This window comes from Taeniopygia guttata, chromosome Z (assembly GCF_048771995.1).
Source record: "Taeniopygia guttata chromosome Z, bTaeGut7.mat, whole genome shotgun sequence".
Classification (NCBI taxonomy): domain Eukaryota; kingdom Metazoa; phylum Chordata; class Aves; order Passeriformes; family Estrildidae; genus Taeniopygia; species Taeniopygia guttata.
The window spans coordinates 56951450-56974067 of NC_133063.1; the positions used below are offsets into that span (position 1 = coordinate 56951450).

Here is a 22618-nt window from a genome sequence, read left to right on the forward strand (position 1 = left end):
CCAGAAAAATCTGATTGTACTAGAACTTGTTTGCATTGACAACCAATCTAGGCACTAGAAAGTTTAAAAGTGACAGCTGTACAGTTAGGCACAAAATTGATGTATTCAAGTCCCAGAAAGAAGTTTGGAGTCCTTTGGAAAGGGAATGCAACAGTGCTAGAAACTAGCTATAAACTGTAAAACCTGTCTATTCCAACTTCTGGGACTGGATTTTAGAAACTGCAGTATTTTGTACAGGATTTTCAGAGGAGGCTTTTCTTGAGAGGAGAAAAGTGATTTGTATGTAACTTCCTGAGTTTATAATCCGAAAAAAACATTGTGCACTACATCTGCCATTCTAAAACTCCCATGATGGTTAGGGAACTCTGATAGTTGCTGGTCTACATAGAACAGTAAGCACAGAAGCACAGTTACCATTTAAAGATATTACTGACAAGACCAGGGACTTGGTAGCCTGTTGGCATGGATGTATCACTGAGGCCAAGCACTGACACTCAAGGAGTGAGACTGAATACTGAAGAATGAACCCTGCCATTTTCTCTTTCCCTATCTTAAATTGTGAATCTGGATTTTCTTTTCTTGCTTCCAGTTGGGAAAAATAGAAGTATTTGAACTACTTGTTGTATGTTGATCTCCTATAAATAGAATCAGGTACAAAAGAGTGGGGAATATTAAACCAGCATGTTTTCTGCCTAGTGCAATTCCCAGAGGTGGTATGAGTCAGGAGATGCATGCAGAGTCATATTAGCAGCAGAGAAAAAAATAAATATTTTCTGAGATCCCTACCAAGTCACTGTGAGAGAGAAGGGAGAAGTTCAAGGCTGTCAGGAAGAAAATAAAGTTACAAGTCAAAGGAGAAGAAGAGGTAAATAACAGTCTGCACTTTACCTTTTTGGGAGCCCCACAAGTTCAATGGTAGTGACAAATTTGTAAGGGGCTGGACTATTGCCCCAGTCTTACTTTTCACTCCCTCTGGCAGTCACAGATATTCTCAGTGAAGCAGCAGCTGTCACTCTGGCAGTAGCAGTGTGAACCCAGCTCAGTGAGTTTATATGTGCAGTTATTTTAGCACATTGCCTTTTCCTTTCTTCTCAAAAAAAAAAACAAAACAAAACAAAAAAAAACACCCGGCAATTAAATACTTTGGATAGCTCAGCTAGTTCTGGATAAGATTTGAGTGAGTAGAGAAAAAAAGCCCTAAACAAAGGAGTTCTCTCAGTCCTGGTATTCTTTTTCTCAAACAAATGCTGTGAACAAGGATGTAAGAGATTTAAGAGTTTTCTCTCTGGTGGGAAAACATTAGGCAATCAAGTTGTAAGCAGAGCAGGTCACACCGTTAGTTGCAAAACACTAACTGAAAATAATTGTCCAAAGAGCGTGAAATAGTTTTTAAGAACTACCAGTGTCATCTTTAAGCCACAATCAAATTTTATAAGTCTGTGACAGGAAAAACAATGCTGGCTCTTCCTTTCAACCTTTCTTCTCTCTTGCTCTGCTCGTAAAAAGGAATAGCCTGCAAGCTGAGTTATGGTTTAAAGTACATTCTGCTCAATTCATCCTTCTTTAAAGTCATCACAGTGTATTCCCTGTCTAGACATAGATCATACACAGCCATTTCTGGAGGTTTTCAACTCATATAGAGCTGAAAACTTCAGAAAGAACACTTGAAAATCCTGTGTCCTCTTAACCTTATCCCAAAAAAGAGGCAATGTCTTTCTGTCTTCATAAGTTTCCATAAATTTGTAAATATCATTGCCTTGAGTGCTGCGTGTTCTGGACCCAGTTTAAGGACATTAAAGTACCCAAATGCATCCAGAGGCAAGCAAGAAGGCTGGAGAGAGGACTGAAAAGAATGTCTTACAAGGAGAAGCTGAGAATTTCTGGCTTGTCTAGTTTAGATTCAAGGAGATTGAAGGATGACCTCATTACTGTCTACTCTTCCTGAGAAGAGGAACCTGATACACAGGCGTTAATCTCACCTTCCTGATGTCCAGAAAGGCTGTGGAGTCTCCCTCTTTGGAGATATTAAAAAACATCTGAATACACTGGGCATGGGTAGCATGCCCTGGGGGATCCTGCTTGAGAAGAGAGGGTGTACTACTAGTTGATCTCCAGTGTTCCCTTTGAATCTTACCAATTCTGTGATTCTGTGAATTGTGAGAATGCTCCAAAGTTGAGCCAGGACAGGTTTAGATTGTACATTAGCAAGCATTTCATCAGCAGGAGATTGTTCAAATCCTGGAATAGGCTTCTTGGAGAGTAAGGTGATGCTCCCAACCGGTCAGTGTTTAAGAGGTATCTAGATAAAGTCCTTAAAAATACGCTTCAGCTTTTAATCAACACTGAAGTGGTCAGACAGTGGGACTGGATGATTGTTCACGGAATGACAGAATCATTTATTTTGAAAAAGACCTCTGCAATCATCAAGTCCCACTGAACACCACTACATTGTCAATTAGACCTTGGCACTGAGTGCCACATCCAGTCTTTTCTTTAACAGCTCCAGGGACAGTAACTCCACCTACCTGTGCAGCCCATTCCAGTGCTTTATGACCCTTTCTGTGAAGAAATTCTTCCTCATGTCCAACCTGAACATCCCCTGGCACAACTTAAGGCTATGTCCTCTCTTCCTGTCACCGGTGGCCAGGGAGAAGAGACCGACCCCCACCTGGCCCCACCCCCTTCATTCAGGCTTTTGTAGGGAGTGAAAAGGTCTCTCTCAAGCCTCCTTTTCTCCAGGATAAACACCCCCATCTCCCTCAGCCACTCTTCACAGGACTCACTCCAGACCCTTCCACAGCTCTGTTGCTCTTCTCTGGACTCACTCCAGTATCTCATTGTCCTTTCTGAACTGAGGGGCCCAGAACAGGGCTCAAAGTGTGGCTTGACCTGTGTCAAGTACAGCAGGAAAATTTCTTCCCCAGTCCTGCTTGCCACACTATTGCTGATCCAAGCCAGGATGCCACTGACCTTCTTGGCCCCTTGGGCACACCCTGGGTCATGTTCAGCCACTGTCAGCAAGGACCTCCAGGTCATCTTCTGTTGGGCAGCTTTCCAGCACTCTTTCCTCTGCCTGTAGGGCTACCTGGCATTGTCGTGGCCAAAGTACTGGACTTATCACTTGGTCTTGTTGAACCTCACACTGTACATCTTGCCCTATCCATCTTGCTTCTCCAACCCCCATTTGCAGAGCTTTCCTACTCTTCAGCAGATCAACACTCACGCTGTACTTGGTGCTGTCTGTGAAGTTTATTCAATCCTTTCACCATCTAGAACCTAATAAAGGTGTTGAACAGGACTGGACACAACACTAAGCCCTAGGGGGCACCACTAGTCCCACTAGAGCTGTAGGTTCCTTCCAGCTGGAACAGTCAGGTCTAATATATTCTGCAGAAGGTAAAGGCTTTCAAATCACATTAGAATGAGACTTCCTTAGTTGCCATAGCAGTGGACAGCTATGTGGTAAGAATGGCCATACATGTCAGACTTAAGTTTCAAAGAATCTGGGATCCTCTCTCATGTGGGCAAGTACAAAATGCCAATAAAATAGTGAGCAGGTGAAAAACATCTCTCCAGAATGCATTTGAGTACTTCAGCAAGTTGTGGATCAGCAATGCACTGAGACAAACATCATGGATTATAATAACTCCCAGTTAATTATTTTCTTCCATTATTTTATTGTCACACTTAAAAGCCACATAAGCCTTAAGCACTTACCAGAACTTGCTAGAAAGAAGGCCACAGTTTAACTAGAGCCTATTAAAAGCCATATCTTTTAGTTCCAAATGCAATACTGAACCCAAAGGTCAGTTGATGATTCCCAGATTTTCTATTTGAAGATGTAACAAATAATTGTTCCTTATTCTTGTTCTCTCTCATTATATTGTAGACGTCAGTTCTACTCCTCCTGATGATTGCTGGTCTCCTTAGTCATTTCTCATGTGGAAGGTGTTCCAATATTCTCTATATGGCTACACTACCAGCTTCTGTATTGGAAAAACAATATTCTTTTCATAGTAAATTGCTACATATCTTATACTGAAGGAAAAAATATCCTGTCCATCAAACAATTCTCTACTTGTACACTTTTTAGAGTTGAAAAAGGTTGTCATCCATCCTCATTCTCTTCCTACTTATATCAGAGTGGGATGGCCAAAACCAGAACATTTCTTCTATAGTAATAAAATAACAGAAAAGCTCTTGCCACACTCTATCTGTCAGAATTTTTGATTTACACTAAAGGACCAGCAATTTGAAACACAGATAAAAGGACTTTTATTTCTAACTGAAGGTCACTTTCAGAAATTCCATGTATTTCTAAGTTTGGAATAAGTAATTTACCAGCTACATCATTACTGTTAACATTGCTGACTCTGATCATTTTGGTAAATCTTTCTCAGCACTTTTATTATTTTTCCCAGTTAGTGTAAGTTGCTTTGGCAGGCAAGGCAGTAGTCTCAATAGTTGTTTTCCTTGTGCTATCAGTTTTCCAACCATCCTTGTGATAAATTTCTTTTTTAGACGTTATTAAATTCATCAACAATTATTAAGTTCCTGGATTCAGTGTTATTCATTTTTAGAGTGAGTGCACTAGCTAAAGTCTTGCAAAACTGTTGTATTCTCTGAGAGTCTTCAGTTGCTGTTGGAACTGAAATCTGTTCATCTCACTTGGGAGACAGAATAATGACTAGTTTTGTTTTATTGTCACATACAATGAAAACTTGACCTTTGCATTTGAGCACAGGTTGAGTGGGAGAAATTAGTCTTCAGGGCATCTGTGCAATCAGCACCTAAAAGAAATTTGAAGCTTTAGCAGTAAGACCATTGTTTAAGTCTGGTACTAAACTTTTAACTCTGTTTCACTTAGCACAATAAGATATTTGACAGTAGACACTGAAAGTGCAGGCACCAGTATGACCTTTATAGAGTTGGATGAATTCAAAAATTATTAGTTCAAACTGTTACTTGAAGTTGAAGAACAAACAAGTTGAAGAATGTGATTAAAACCCTTTCAGTTTCACATAACTAACACAAGGCACTCAATTTAAGAACATAGATTCATACACATTAATTAAAAAGTTAAAAGCTGTTTTTTAAGAATCAACTGCCATTTAAAATAATTCTTTGGCCTTTAAGACCATCTATCTGGCTGACCTGTTTAAGATGGTATCTCCATTGCAAGTTCTCTCTCCTTGGTAAATATATGTAAATAATTTATCTTCTTTAAAAAAATTATGACACATTTGGAATAGCAATCCTTTTGTATATCTTTTAGCTTCAGGTGATAAAAGTGCTTAAGAAAAATTCCCATTACATTCTTGGTCATTATGTTCTGCCAGATCTCTGAAGCAAAGATCAAACATCCTGGAACACAAAGTGTATATTCCAGTTTCATGTTTCGCTGCAGTGGTTACTTGGAGATGGACAATAGGAAGAAATCTCAATTTTCGTAACTTATCACAATACCAATAATATTCTCAACTTTTAAAAATTTTCTATTCTGAGAAAATTCCTCTCAACACAAAACTTATCTAAAAAATTGAGAACAATGTAACTGATAAATTTGTGTTAGCAAAGCAAAATCAGTTGTCTTCCAAGCTAAAATACATTTCAGGGCCAAATCAAGTGCCCCTGGTATTTAAAAGCAGTTCATCAGTATCCTGCAGCTGTCATTCACATACAGATATTTAGTCAGTGAATAGGGAAGAACAACAGATTATTAATTAAACCCTGTGTAAAGTTGCAAACAAGCCATTTAGTGTGGTCTTTTTGGAGATCTAAAGTTTCTGGATGTACTGGTTTTCAGGGACAGGTTGCAGTAGTGAAGGACTACAGGGATGGCTTCCATAAGAAGATGGTAGTAACTTCCCCTGTGTCCCAGAAATCCACTGCTCACTGGCTCCAAGACAGAACTGCTGCTGGCCAAGGCTCAGTTCATGAGCAATGGTGGTAGCACCTTTGGGATAACATAATTAAGAAGGGGGAAAAAACCTGTACAAAAGCACCTGGGAGAGTGGACCAAGATATGAGGGAGAAAGAGCCCTGCAGACATAAAGGGCAGTGGAGATGGAGGGGAAAGAAGTGCTCCAGGTGCCAGAGCAAGGATTCCCATACAACCCATTGAGATTCACAGTGGAGCTGACATCCACCCTGTGTCCCACGGAGGGCTCCACATCAGAGCAGGTGGCTGCCCAAAGGAGGCAGTGACTCCATGGAAAGCCCTTTCTGGAACAGGCTTCCAGCAGCACCCATCACCCTTTGGAGAAAGGAGCCCATGCTGTAGCAGCTTTGCAGTCAGGACTTGTGATTCTGCAGGGAAACCACTCTGGAGCAGGCTGTTAATCCTGGACTGCACCTAGCTGGAGAAACACATGCTGGAACCGTTCATGAAGAGCTGCAGCCCCATAGGAGGGATGCACATGGGAGATGGGGGGAGAGTGAGGATGAAGGAGCTGTAGAGCTCCTGACCATAATTCCTATTGCCCATTCCTGGTGCAACGCTGCAAGGGAGAAGGTAAAGTATTCTGGAGTGAAGTCAAATCCAGGATGAAGGGAGGGTTGGGAAGGAAGGTATTTTAAAGTTTGTTTTTGTTTCTCATTACATTACTTTGGTAATAAAATAAATCCCTTTCCTTAAGTCCAGTCACTTTTGTCTGTGGGCGTAATTGCTGAGTTATCTCTCCCAGATCTTATTTCAATCCATGAAACTTTAGTTATAGTTCCTCTCCCTCATACAGTTGAGGAGGAGTGTGACAGACAGGCTTTAAGGGGAACCTGGCATCCAACCAGGGTCAACCCACTATGCTGGAGAACTATATAAAGCAACAGAAAACAACTTATTCTGAAGATTATGCATATAAGATGAGCAGAAGCCGTATTGTCTTGAGTGGATCCTTATCCTTCCTCCTAACAAAGGAAACATGTTACTACATATACACAGACACAGAAATAATATAAGATACTGTAATTTCTTCTCAATGTGAGGAGATATGTTCATACTAATCCATGAATGTTAATTATCCTGTACTACAAAACACCAATTTCTGTAATCACTGAAAATTTTAACCATCTTTCTGTGGCCTGTTTTTTATAGTGGCAGGGGAAAATAGAAGACTGTTGCTATAAACTCCTTAAAAATAAATTGATATAGTATGCAGAATGTTGCTTAATTACCCTCAGGCTGTGCCTTAAACACCTCAGCTACAATATCCAAGATCAGAAGGACGGGTTGGGAGATTAAAACAAACAAACAAACAAACAAAACCACACAAACACAGATATCTGAAAAAAGAAAGCTGTGGATATCACACAGAAAATCTGTATGATCTTTATTTTTAAACAGATTCACACAGATTTGTCTGACAAGGCAAGAAGTGACAAGTGGGTAGTCTTAGCCAGCTATTGTCCATCCTCTGAGCCAACAGAAAAAAAAAAAACCAAAATAATATGGTGACTTTTGAAATATACAGAGATTTTAAGAAGAAATTTAATTCACTGTCCTATATTTCTAAGAAAGCTATATTTATAGAGAAACTCTGATAAATACTGTTGAACAGGATTAAGTTCTATAATTTGAGAAAAGTACACAAATTGACAACAATGATGAATTTTGTTATTAGAGTTCAAAGTGGCTGATGGTTCACTGGAGATCACATTGCCCTTAAAGTATATTGCAAGCCACAAGTAAGGGCTTGCAAAGCATCCACAAGAACCTCTTTGCATATTCAGTCAGCAACGAAAGTAAGCAAATCACCTTATTCAAATGGAGAGCAGTTGCACCAACTACATTCTATAGGCTCAGCCAGTCATGAGTCAAAACCAGTTTGTGGTCACATCTGCGTAACCTAAAAAGCTATCAACATGACAACATAATGAAACAATTGGCACAAAATGTGCAAGCTGCTAAATGCCAGGAAGAATGTTAAATTGCTTTGGGGAAAGAACAGAGTAAGAACTGAGAGTTACAGTGCCACTTTATTTTCTCATCTGTTCAGTTCTGATCAGTCAGTAATCAAAAAGATATAATCAAGCCCTTGTGAGGGCTGACCTAGACCAGAGGCTAGATGGAGCTAAAGAAGAAAGCAGGTATTTATTAAGAGGCCTCAAATAGACCTACCTTGGGCCACACAAACCAAAATGGCCACAAAAATGGACGATTGGTCATGGAGTCTCGCATTTTTATAAGTTTTGGTCCATTAGCATATTGGAGCTAATTGTCCAATAACAGCTTTAGCCCATGAAGTCCCATCTTTCTTGCTTTCTCTCTTCAGTCCACTGTTGTTTATCCTCTTGGCCCTGAGCTCTAGATTGGTTGTCCTTGGTCTCCAGATAGAGAAGGAATTGTTTTGACTACCTACTCTGTGAAGAGAGCTTACCATCCCCTAATATGAAGCCTATACTTACACACTAAATCAGAATAAAATCTGAAAAAAAGGTAAAACCTGAGGCATCAGTTACATCATAAGTGGGAAGTAGGAGAGGGCTAACATAGAGTTCAGAGGTGCTGAGAACCATATATATAAAAAGTGATTTAGGAAAACCATGATATAAGCCTCCTTTGGATAACAGAAAACATCTTTTCCCCCCCAAAAAATCACCCCAGAACCAGAGGACATGTACTAAAGTTAAACAGCAACAAACTCAAAATGTTCGTTTGTGGTTTGTTATTACATGTTCGAAGTTAAGTGCTTAGAATCACAAAAGCTGCTAAGGACTCATTGGGATTTGGAAGGGACATAGAGAATCATCAAGTCCAAATCCTAGCCCTGCACAGGACACCCCAAGAGTCACATCATAGGCCTGAGAACATTATTCAAACACTCCTTGAACCCCGGCAAGCTTGGTGTTGTGACCACTTTGCTGGGGAGCCTGTTCCAGTGCTCAACCATCCTCTGGGAGAATATTTTCCAGATATCCAGCCTAAACCTCCCCTGACACCACTTCAGGCGATTCCCTTGGGTCCTGTGACTGCTCGCCAGGGATCAGTGCCTACCCTGCTTTGGGTGCTATTTTAGGGTTTAGTGACTTTCTTATCCTGCAGCACCCAGAACTGCCCCCAGCACTCGAGGTGAGGCTGCACCAGAGCAGAGCAGAGCAGGACAGTCACCTCCATTGCCTGGCTGTAATGCTGTCCCTGATGCCCGACAGGATACAGGTGGCCCTCCTGGCTGCCAGGGCACTGCTGGCTCATTTTCAACCCCCAGGTCCCTTTCCACAGCTCATCTTTCCAGCTTCTTGTTGCCCAATCCAAACATATTTCAGGATGTATAAATATAAATAAAGTTATTCTATGGCCAATATAAAAGTTTAAATAACTTTCATTTTTCATATTGAAGAAAATGGCTCTTCAAGAAATATGCCAGGGAGGAAGAGATTTTTTTTTACAGGTAAAACACAATGTATTGAATAGGATTCCAAGTTCCTTTAGAAACATCTTTCATTTCTGGTGCAGAATACAAGTTTTTTTCACTATTACTTGTTCTTTAAAAAAATGAGACAAAATCATCAGTGTTGAAATGTGTCTGGATATTTATATGTAATTTATACTATAACCTTTTTAGATGCCATAATGGAAGAGCACAGTAACTTTTCCTCTTTAAAAAATATTGTTCAAGTTCCTTGGCAACAAAAATGTTAGACAGCGTGTTCTAGCCAACTGACCTTTAGAGCTTATTTGCTTGACTATCAGGCACTTTTCCATATGTATAGATTTGGCACTAGACACATTCTTGCATAATTCCTGTTTCTATAATACATATGATGAAGTTCAGGAGCTACTGAAAAAAAACAAAACAAAACAAAACAAAAAAAACCAAATAAACAATCAAAAACCAACTCAGTAAAAAAAAAAAACCCCAAGAAAACAACAAAACAAAACCCAAAAAAACCCCACCAAAAATCCCCAAAGCCAAACAAACAAACAAAAAAAACCAACCCACAGTGCCAAACCACAGCCTTACAAAAGTAGCCTTTGTCAATGGCTGAACCAGAGCTTTTCATTTACTGAGTTTCCTGCATCTCACCTCATACTAGCAAACATCAGCACAAAGGAGCTCCTCATTCTCCCAGCTAAAAATGGACTGGAGAAAGTACCACTTTTTTTTTAATCTACTCCCTTTAACCTCAAAAGAATTTAACAACTGGAACTTGTCTTGTCCTGATAAGCCGGTGGAAGCATGCATTTGAGATAGGGTTTTTAGATCAATAACACCTACATGATTAATATTGTAGGCGTCTAAATAAAGAGATACTTATTCATACTTTATTTATAAATAAATAAATTTTCCTAAGAAAAACTATCTAAACTTTAGAGACAAACTCTTAAATGCTTTTAGTGAGTGTATTTGTCAATATCTTAATTGCTGAAGGATTTATCCAGTCTGAGAAACATTTGAAATTGAATCTTACTAATGAGATATGTAATAGGAAAGAAGAAAGTCTGTTTCATTGACGTAAGGGCCAGAGTAGTCCCGTATAGAAGGTAACACCTAATGTAGGTAAAACAATTATTGTTTTAATTAAGAATAATGGCTGGCTGAACTCAGAACAGAAAAAAGTTAAGCTCTGGGAAAAAAGACAAAAACTTTATAAACTTTTCAAGTACTACTTCATACTGGTTTTAAGATTCTTTTGTTTAGGGTGTTGTTTAAGATTCAATAACTTTGTAAGCATTTTCAGTAGTTACCTTTTTCCACTACTATAAAGAACAATTGGCTCCTAAACTCTAATCCAGATTTGTCTGGGTTGAATTTCTAATTGATTTCGTTTGCTATACCTCATCTCTTAGACAATGAGATCCTAATACTAAAATTTCTCTCTTCATAATGATGCAGTTGTCTCCTGAAATACTCTGAATGTTATGCAGATCTTTTTGTTAGGAACATCATTACAAACTAATAAATTAAAAGGACACATCTAGAAGGAAATAATGACATTTAGGCATACTAGATGAAAATTCTCCTCTTTTAGATAGTACAGGAGAGAAGCCTTTGTTTTGAAACTTCAGCTCAAAGAACACACACTTAAATCTTTAGGACAAGCTACCCAGACTGAAATAAAAGAATTTGTAACTGTGTAAACATGACAGCGCTTACCCAGGACAGTTTGTTACGATTCCTAAATTTGCTTGCCAAGAAAGGAGTTAACCAAAGCAGCAATTAGGAAACAGCTATAAAGAAATACAGTGACTAAAAACAGAAGTGTTCACAAGAAAGAGGAAGAGTGAAATAATTCAAGAGGCTGTAGTCAGAGAAGCAAAGTCAGTTTGGGTTTTTAAGATGGGGGAGGCAAAGAATCGAATGAGGTGGCAGGGGAGCAAAAGACTTGTTGCAAGGAGAGAGATGTAGCACACTGAGTTAATGCTGAACATCTGTAGCTGATTTAAGTTTTGATGCTTGGACATTTGCCTGAAGAATCTCACTGGTGTGAGACTCTGGATAAAAGCTTACCTATTACGTGAAAGAAATGCAGCTGGAAACAGAACTTTGAAATACATTCTTGTGCTTTTCAAAGGCGTGGCACATACCTGAGGGCTGACAGCCTTGCAAAGGCAGTTGCATTGTGCCAATCAGTGAAATTCACAGGCAGCTGCTCCAAGCGAAGGAAACCCCATGTCTCAGTAAAAATCCAAAGGATGATTGATGTGAGGCATTTCAAGTGCTACTAGCAGTGTATGTGTGTAAGATTAAAAAAAAAAAGAAAACAGCATTTTGCTTCTTTACCATCTAGGGCAATGCCTCAGAACTTCCTGCAAAATCAGGACAGCCTGCAGCAAAATTATTGTTTTCCCAGAATTATAGTGCCATTACCAATCCCTCAAAGATACAGTGACCCTCCAAAAGAGGCACAGTATCTTCAAAACTCCCCTGAAAAAGAAGATGAACTAGAATAGGATTCCAAACACAAGATGTTTCAGCAGCATTGAAAATACTAGAATTGCACAAAATATCACAAGCTTTCTAAGACTCTCCCAAAGTGCAGGCAATCATATAGGCTCATTGAAAGAAGCATCTTTGAGGTATGAGAGAGAAAGAGAAGGTGGAATGGGGTGCATAAAAAAGAAAAGAAAATCCACAATACTAAAAGATTGCATGAGCTACAGTAATAATAGAGCATATTTGGAAGAAATAAAACATATGAACAAATCCTGTGCAGTTTGTTATTCATATACAGATCATCCTAGAGATACTTCTTTGACAAAAAATGAAACAAAAATTGCTGTCATATAGTTTGAACTTCTACTTCTTCTGTAATAAAACATCATTCTCATACATTCCCTGCAAAAGAATGGCAGTTAGAACCTGGACTGATTTTTGGTTTTTTACAAGAATTTGTAGCCATCAGTTACAATTACGAGTGTCAAAATCCTTAGACATCTTGAGCAAAGATATTGCCCTAATCAAGGCTCCAGGAACACAAAACCTGTTATGCATTACTTAGATGGTAGCGTACCTATTGTCCATATATTTTTGAGGCAGCTGTTAGTGTAACAGCAAAATATTCCCCACAGACATCTATGAGTGACTATTCCTAATTTAACCCAAAAACGCTTTCACAAAAACAACATAAAAATCAGCACCTGTTAAGCTTGTAAGGCAATCTTAGGAAATAGTCCTACTGCTACAAAGATTTCTAAAATGGGATCCAAAATACAAAGGTATGTCTGTTCATGGAGGTATTGCAGATGCAGACTACCCATCAATCTCTTTCTTGACACCCACAGCAGTCAAACACAATTTATATTACAGCATAGTATTGCAAAGCAAGCATCCTTACAGAAAACATTTTCTGCGGCATATAGAAAGGCAAACACAAGACTAAAAGTATTCTTAATGGCATATTTTTGCAACTTTCCTGTTCTTTAGATATGGAAATGCATGTGATACTAGAAAGGCTGAAACAGTGGAGATATGCCTCTAATCCTAACAGGTAACACAGAACTATTCATAGCTTCAGCTTTGCTCCTGAAAATGCTTAGTAGTTTTTTAACTTCTCTTCAAGTAAACTTGCAAGGGTTTTTCTGGTAACAGAATACCACACGGTTCTATTATTGTTTTCACAAATTAACAGTCATTTAAAAAGTTGCATGAAAGATGTCTCCAGAGCACACGTTAGCTTTCAGCAGTTCTTCACAAAAACTCTTGGACACCTTTTCCCTCCCACAGTTTTATATTTCATTTTGGCGAAGACAGAAACAGGTTCCCAGGTGAAAACCACCCAGCCAACTGCTGGCCTTCAAAGAGACCTATGAAAAGAAGTAAAAGATAATGGGCTTTCCTCTTCCCTGAAAAATCCCTAGCTACCCACAGGTAAACATCTCTGCTTTGAACATTTTCTCTTAGTTTAATATTTATTAAGAGAATATCAAATGCAGCTAGTCTCATCACTGAGTCTTTTTGATTACCCTCTTGTGTATTATTTTAATTTCTGGTTTTCATACGTTCATGTATAAAGCTGAATGAAACCATACTAACAGTGCCAGAATTCCCACATAACAGACATCTTGACAGTGAGAAAAGGCTCAGCTTCTTCTAATATTGCTCCACTTATTTGGTCCAAACAATATCTACTCTTATGCCTCACCTTTCTACATGCACCTGTTTTCCCCCCATCCCCTCTTTGCATTAACCTCAACAATTTCACTTATTCTTCCTAACTTGCATAACCACAAAATAATTAATGATGGAAAAGATCTCCAAAACTATTGAGCGGAACCTTTGACCAAACACCATGTTGTCAGCAAGAACACAAAATTAAGTGCCATGCCCAGTCATTTCTTGAACACATTCAGGGATGGTGACTCCATCACTTCCCTGGGCCACTTATTCCAATGCTTGACCACCCTTCCAAGGAAGAACTTCTTCTTTATGTCCAATTTAAACATCTCCTGGCACAGCTTGAGCTGTGCCCTCCCATTCTGGCAGTTGTTGCCTGGGAAAAGAGCCTGACCTTCACCCAGCCACAGCCCCCTTTCAGGCAGTAATAGAGAGCCATAAGGTCTCTCCTGAGCCTCATTTTCTCTGGGATAAACACCCCAAGCTGCCTCAGCTCTTTCTCAAAGGACTCACTTTCTGGGCCTTTCTCCAGCTGTTGACCTATGGTTTTGTGCAATGTTTCAAGACTCTACATACACAGACTAATAGTCTGGCTACTCTTGTAGGCAATCAAATGCAATCATGGAATCATACTTAGAGAATTTGATTAATGACAAACAAGTTAGGAGATGGAATTATAGAGGTCATACACAGAGTCTGGTCCTTATTCTGATAACAGAGCATGTCTAAGTGTTCGATATATTAGCATCAGAAAAAAATGTGAATGCTATGCAATTAAACTCTGCAATTGCCATAGTTAGGCAATTTCCAATTTCTTAAAGCCTGTGGTTACAAACAAAAAGATTTTTTTCTCAAGCAAAGACAGTTACATATGTTGTAAAACCCTTCCCACCAAAAGTATACACCTTGGAGAATATACGTTCAAAAAAGTCATCCAAAGCTCTTCCTAAAGTTCATAAAAAGGAATGATTCACACTTGTGTCTTTGTCCTCTATCTGTGAAAAGAAATAAAGCTTTATAGAAAGAAAACTTCTTCTGATGGTATGAACCAAGTCTATTTTGGTCTTCCCTTATATATTTGACATTGAAATTCACTACAAGTCTTTTCCTTTTGTTCATTTTCCTGACGTGAAAGCAGCTAAAACCTGCCAAAATTTTTTATTTATGCTTTTAAATACCTGTAAAATAAAGATAGAGATAATCTAGAACAAGTAATTAGTTATTTTATATCAGTTAATATTTTGCAAATATTATGAGTATAATCAAACACAAGCAAGTATGTAGAATAGTTTAGGAAATCAGGCAGTAAGACAGGATGCCTGGCTCAAACTTTGACTCCCCCCTCTATCTTTCCTAAGCAAATGAGAGCACTGTAAAAAAGTGAGTACTACCACAGTAAGCAGTTGCACATCATCACAAATTAGCTGGCTACAGAAAAAACAGAACTCAATATGAACCTGCAGCTCCTGGAGGACCCTACTCCAGAGCAGGTGGTTGCCCAAAGGGAGGGTGTGAATGGGAAACCCATGTGGGAGTAGGCTCCTGGCAGTACCTGTGTCCCCAAGAGAGAGGAGCCCACTCTGCAGCAGGTCTGCTGGCAGGACTTGTGGAGGAGCCATGCTGAAGCAGGCAGTTCCTGCAGCACTGGACCCTGCTAGAGCAGTTTGTGGACTACTGTATCACCATAGGAGAAACCTACAATGGAGAAGTTCATGGAGGACTGTTTCCCATGGGTGGAACCCCATGATGGAGCAGGGGAAGAGTGAAAAGAGAAATGCTAGAGATAACATGATGAACTGAGTGCAACTCCCATTGCCTGTCCCCTTGCACCACTGGGAAAGAGTGGGTAAAAATTTAGGAGTAAAGTTGAGTCTGAAAAAAAGGGAGAGAGGGGAGCAAGGTGTTTCAAGATTTGGGTTTTATTTTTCTCATGATCCAACTTTGATTTGATTGGCAATAAATTAAATAACTTTTCTTGAGTCAATAATCATTTGCCCGTGGCAGTAATTTGTGAGTTATCTCTCCCTAGCCTTATCTTGATCCCTAAGCCTTTTGTTATATGTTCTCAGCCCTGCCCAGTAGAGAAGACAGAGAGAGAGAAGATGTGGTGGGCACCTGCCAAGCAGGCAGGATCAACCAACAACACCCTCTTATTGCCCCAAAGTAGGAAAAAAGAAACTGGATTTTGCCAGAAAAAAATATCCATTTTGTTTATCTGCCTCACTATCTACCATGCTCTGTTGCTAAGAGCAGAAATGAGTTGATGTTTTCTCTGTTTAATTCCATGTGTGGAAATTCAGAAACACATACAGGGTAAAAGCATTTACATCTTTTGAAGATTTAGGATGAGCTTGGATACCTGCATCCCAGAAGAACCTAAAGATAGCTGTGTATTTCCGTTCACACAAATTTCTTGTTTGAATTAAGTGTATGAATGAGGTAAGTTTGCACAGACCTTCTGGATGCAGATTGAAGAGGTTGCTAGCTGAAGTTTATACACTGGTGTGACACCTTGAGAAGCAGGCTTCTCACTCCAAAACATACAAGGCATTTCTGCATTGTGTTCTGCAAAGTTGTGGAGGGCAGCACGGTGCAAATGTCTCAGTGCTTTTCTGCTTAGACAGCCTAAGTTCAATTTTGTTAATTTTAGTTCACCTGGACACAAGCTAAGTCAGTTCAGAGCACCTGTTCCTGTACCTACTTCTGCTTCTTTTTGCTAAAGGAAGGCTTATTTGAAGAGTTTCTCACAAACCTGAGGTTTATATAACAGATGTACTGGACAACAGTCACTGTGGTATGGATAAAACACAACATATTAAGCTACTAGAGCCAAGAGTTAGGAATCATATAAAATTATACTTATTCATGCAAAAATTTTCGCAATATCCTTTCTTTTGCACACCCATTGTGGCTATGGCTTAACTACAAAAGCACAGACTGTTAAGTGCATAGGCTGTTTAAAGCATTCAACACTATTTTCATTTTAATAGAGTGGACATGCACAAGAACATCCCTGTTGCTGATTAACCTTAAATAGGATTCTTTGTCTTAATACTGTAGTTTTCTAATCTCCAGCAAAAAGCACATTCAAAATGAATGTATTCCAGTATTTTGGTCACAGCAGATTAACAAAGTATTTTGGTTTAAAATTCTTATTTTCTCCCTCTAATTGGAGAATAATTTTGTAAGATAATACTCTGACTGACAGTTTTTGGCTGGTTTTCATCTTTTTTGCAGAAGATAAACATAGTAGCTGCTCTTGCTCCAAGCTGACCTTGGCTCCCTAATGGAAAAAAAAAAAAACCACAAAAACAAACAAAAAAAAACCCCAAACCAAACCAAACCAAAAAAAAAAAACCCACAACAATAACAAAAAAAAAAAACAGAGAAAAGTGGAAGAGGTTCTTAAAGAAAACAAAGCATTAAAAAGCAGAGTGTTTGTTCCTGAGACTGATTTTCACATGCTGACTAGCTGATGCAGCTGCTTGTAACAGATGCAAGATATGTTATCAGCCACTCCAAAGCCTCGCAATATTGTTCTTATTACATGGTTTTTAACATCTGAAAACCAACTTCAGAGTACACAAAAAATGTAGTAACAATAAAGGAGTAAAACATCTTTGAGCAGTTCAGAAATTGAACTGGCTAAACAAAAGGCAACATGTTTTCCCAGTTCCAAATGTCATGCTCAAGTCATTTAATCATCTTCTATTGCAGAAAACTCAGCTGCAGCCTTGACAATGGTGTTATTGCATGTTCAGTTCTACTGTTTACCTAGATAAAATTACTTTGGTGTTAGTTCAAGGCACAGAGATTATGCTCAAGCTGAGCAAAGAGCAATTAAATCAGGCACTCCTGAGACAGCCTATTGAAACAGAACTTACAAACCAGTAATCCAATTTAAGACAGGACAGCCACTGTTCTTGAGGAGGATTATGATCTGAGTCATCAAGTTTATAAAAAATTAGACCCTTATTAGTATTAAAGAAGCTACCACTGATTACTGAGACACAAAATGAAAATAGCATTTTACAATGTAAACAAATAATTGGTGTTTTTGAGCTGGAGTAGGGTATGAACACTGTTTTCCCTTAACTCCTTAAATTTCAATTTTTTAAGCATCACAAAAGAAAAAAATTGCTGTGTTTGTAGGTATTTCTGAATAATAAAAAGGCAGACATTTTATACTAGTTGTAACCATTTTATAAAACTAATAATACCCCTATTATATAAATTTAGTAAAGCTTATATTTAAGTCATACATCTAGCTACAACACAGCAATATCACATCAACTCTAATTTGCAGGAATATATTTTATAAAATTAAATTCTAAAGATTTATTATAAAAATAACTTTGACTCAATTTCTTTGAGCATTTGTTTTGAAAAATGCCACAAGGCTGACCTCTACTGGGTCATAAATTACCAAGCATTTGAAGTGGCACACAAATATTAAAAATTCATTGAGTATGAGAAAAAAAAAAAAGTCTTTTTTTTTGTGTCCCAAAATACTTTTCATAGATCTTAACATAAAAAGGACATGTTATTCTTCACAGTCTCTCACAAGAGGAAAGACATTATAATAAACAAGAAACAAATGATCTCACTTATTCGCTCACCAGTATTTAAATATAAAATCAGCTTAAGGATTCAGAACTACTTATTTTTTTCTGAAATTAACTTTAAAAGCTAGCACTGTAAATATCCTTGAAATCACACAAGTCTTAGTCATTCACACGGTCAGATCCTCACATGAATAAGTGCTCAGGTAAAAAAAAAGGGAAAAAAAGACTTGTAGATATACAATACATCACATTGTGCCTTTTATTCACCTTTGGAGTCTGCCTATATGTATCAAGTTCAGTTCTTCCTCTATTCAGCAGGAAAGCCCACAAATGATTCCCAGAAGCTTTTCCCTCAGTCACCACTGAAGTTTCAGAAAATCTTGAAGTGATTTCAAATCACAGTTATAAAGTGTAAAAAATTCTCAAAAAGAAGCAGCAGTACACAGCTTCAGACAGCCTTATCTTAGCATCTCTATTACTATAATTCATACCAGCCACCAGATCATGCTTCTATGTATATTACTCTCTGCCTCAACCCCAGGCAACACAACTGCAGCATACCAGAGACATACCTTACCCTACTTGACCAGGCTGCTAGGCAGAGCAGAGATGATTTCCATTATCCTCAGAATTAGTCATGCCATGGCAATTCAAAATGTGACCCCTATTTGCCAAAAACACTGGGATTTGAATGAAGAACAAAAAGTAGTTGTTTTCTTTAGTTGCCTCAAAAATCAAAGGAGGAATAAAAAAATAAACTGTTTCCCATATATCAAGCCACTGACTGAAGCAAATGAACTTAAATAGATGTGTGACTGACATATGAAAATCCATAGCATGTAGACTGAAGAACCGTGAGACTTTTGTCCAGTCTTCAGCATATGAGGAGCCATTATACTTACACTTTTATCACTATGCCTTGAGCTCAGTGACTTGGGTTTCAGTATATCTACCAGAAATGTCTTCTGAAGACACAATGAAGTGTTATTATATTGGTATGGAATGATATTCCATCATTCAGTAGCCTGAACAGAAAAAAAAATCCCAAAACACATCCAGCTCCATCTTCTACCCAAAGAGTATTATATTCCTTCTCAACTCAAATCTCATGCTTATCAAGTACTGCTTTATTGTAACATACCCCACAAGATTATCAACTGAACTCCCGAACAAGGTTGACAGAGTTCAAGAAACGATATATGATTCTGGGTTTTTTTTCTGATAAATGGGAAAGACTGATGTGAATTCTCAGTTGAAGGAAATAGTTCCAAATACCTTGCATAATCTACAGTTTTATAAAAGCTGCAAAAAATGCAATTCTCTAATGTCAGACAGTACTGAGTGTAGAGGTCCCATGAGATGAGTCATCTGATTTTATATAACAATCTCCAATTTAGACTGTCAAAAACCACATTAGCCCCTTTGCCTCAGCATTATGTCAGGAAGCCTTGTTGACTGTAAAAGAAACTTTTTACAGATCTGTTTTTTTCCAGAACACAGTCTTTCCTTCCTTTTTTTTTTCTTTCTTACATGACCTACCTTTTTGTCAGACATTTGAGTTAGAAGTGACCATGTTAGAATTTGTTTTCAACCTGCGCTGTTCCATATTAATGCCTTTCGTTACTGAACAGCCTGAAAACATTGATAAGATTAGCTAACGATGCTAACACATTTTTATTTTCACATCCCCAAAGAGAACCAACTGATAAGAAAATATATTGATTTGATACAAAAACCTATAGGGCATCTCTCCAACATTATCCCTTATCTGTACATTTAGGGGCTTCTTAATCATTAAACACTTACTGACATTATCCAGGAATAATTTTATCAGATGCTACTAAATGAATGTTATAATAAGCTTATTGTATCCACAATATCCATATCCTTGGCTCCATCAATTCTTCCATGGAATCCATAAAAAACAGATAAGAGTCTATTGTTAATTTACCTAAATCTTCTATATAAATAACACACCTTCATTAAATTTTCAGCAAAACCTACCAAGCATTATAAAATAAATGCTAAGGAAAGCAATTTTGTCATGGAAGACTATGTTCTCTATAAAGAATTAAAATAAATGCATTTAATAGACTTTAGCTCTACTATTGTCCTTTTTTCCCCATTTTCCCCATTTTGCCCAGCTTTGCTATCAGACCCATTTACTATTGGCTATTTGGATCATTCTCAATTATTGTCTTGAAAAGTGGTGTATTTGACATTCTTCTGCTATTATTCTGCCTTTGTCAGGATGATCAAGAGATTTTTTTCAGCTATAGATACCAAAAGTTAAAAAAAAAAAAAGGAATTAAATTGAAAATAACTGTCTGGAATTAACACTGTTTAAATATCCTGCCTCTTTCAATTACTTTTATAAAGGACTTAACAAACATGTACCAGCTTCCTTCTTTTTAAACACACAGTAAATCTTCTGTTATTTAATTAGCCTGGCAATATTAAATGTGAGTTAAACACAAACAAGAACTCATGAAAAGGAAGTTATATCACATGATTTTATATAATTATATTTAGTATATCAGTCAATTCCTTTTAGTCAGTAGAATGCAACACTCACTTCTTAAACATGATTCATATGGAAAGAGAAGATGTCCTAGATGCACAACTACTCCATAATCTGAGCTTCTTCAGAAAAAAAAATCAACACCCAAAACTGACATTTTATACAGGAGGAGATGTTGATTAAAAAACATTATACTGCAAATCTATTTCCAAAGATTTGCAAATCTTTGGAAATAGATTTGCAGTAAAACTCATTTTATAGACTTTCTTTATCTGATGAGCTTGTCTCCTCTCACTTCTGCTTCAAGACTAATGAATTCATGAAAATAGTAGTGTTAATGCATGACAGCTATTATAAAATACACCAAAAGTTCCAAAGTAATAAAATACCTGCAGAGCTGTATCTGTGAGTTCATGGATTTTAAATCTAAGACATGAGGTTGTCTAGAGCTAGAATCCTAGGCTCTCAGGAAACTCTAAAAATTGTGATCAAGAAATAAAGCCAGTTATTTGAGTTAGCACAGTCTTTGTGAAAGACAGAGATACTCCTACAATGTAAAATATCTTCATATAAAAGAGGGCAAAAAAAGCTATGACATATCACCACAATAAATTTAAAAGTGTGGTATATTAACATACTATCTACTTCACTGTAGTTCCTGTTTCCATTAGTAGAATATGAAGGCAATATCACATATATTTTGCCTAAGCTTCCTCTGATATGAAGTAACATCTGAAAATAATTTCTGAAAATAACATTAGTCATCAATTATTCTCTGCAGTCATTAGCGTAAACAGCTGATATCACAATCCTGGCACATCAATGAGGAATTAGAGACCTCTCACAAAATATGAGGAATTTAATAATCCTTACATATTAGCAAATAAGATAATAATAAGAATAGCAGCTATTACTCAATTAAAAGCACAGGACTAGACTAAAGGGTTTTGCAGATGGCTGATTTTTAATTTAGGAGCTGCAAAAAGCTGTGTTTGTGTAAGGACAAAGACAATGTTAAATGAAGGCTTGGCTCCCCTCTCAAGAAAGGAAGATAAATACCATAATTTCCTTTTTAAGGAAGTGCTGGAACAAAACTGTCACAGATGTGTCACTAATAACCAGTAGGTCAGGATAGATGTTATACTCAAGGTGGAGTAGAAAGTGAGGGAAAAAAGATTGCTCTGCAGGGGTCAAAGAACACAGCAAAAAACCCCAAACCAATCAACCAAAAAAACCCTTGCAAAAACCAAACAACAAAAGAAAACAAAAGACCCAAAACAAAACCACACACAAAAAAACCCTCCTATACAATGTTTCTGCTGAAAGGTCTTTCTCAAAAAGTCTAATACTACCTTGACTAGTGGCATTACATTAGGAGTTTCAGTACTACAAAGTTAAATATTATCCAAATTTAACAAGAATTAGCTCCTACTTATATGCAAGATTACATCAGATGCTCCACTTAGATGACAAACATAGATTTAACCAGGCCAAAAAAGCAGCAACGTCAGCCTTTATTGAGTCTTCCTCCTGATGTGCTTTAAAAGAATGTCAGCTAGTCCTCTGAAAACCCTTAGTGTTAGTGAGGGTCTTCAGAACCGTCACTAGGAGAAGCAAAATAAAGTTTGGCTTGTAGGCCTCATGGTTCAAGGGAAATAAACCTGGGGAGGCCATGATGCTCAGTCTTGCTAATATCAAGGCATCACAGGGCTTTAACACAGAAGTGTTAAATTCCTGAGAAAGTTAGTATCAAAAGTAAACACTACTATTTTCATGAATTCATTATTGCCTACAGTTTAGGGTTAGAGAATCTCTATTTTTCTGAGATATTTTACCAAGCTTAGAGTCTTCCCTGAATTAGGTTTCAAGCTTACTTTTCCTAAGCTGCACCCTGAAAGGAATAGGCAAGTTTACTTAGCTAACCTTACTTTTGTGTTCCTACCCTATTCATCAATATTTGCACTTGGTTCAGCTGTAAT

General features: G+C 37.8%; 1 long non-coding RNA gene across 2 annotated transcripts in view; it reads left to right on the top strand.

The window, feature by feature from the left end:
- Positions 1 to 22618, top strand: part of LOC121468141 (uncharacterized) — a 231237-nt gene that overhangs the window by 179600 nt on the left and 29019 nt on the right. The gene's annotated exons all lie outside the window — the stretch shown is intronic.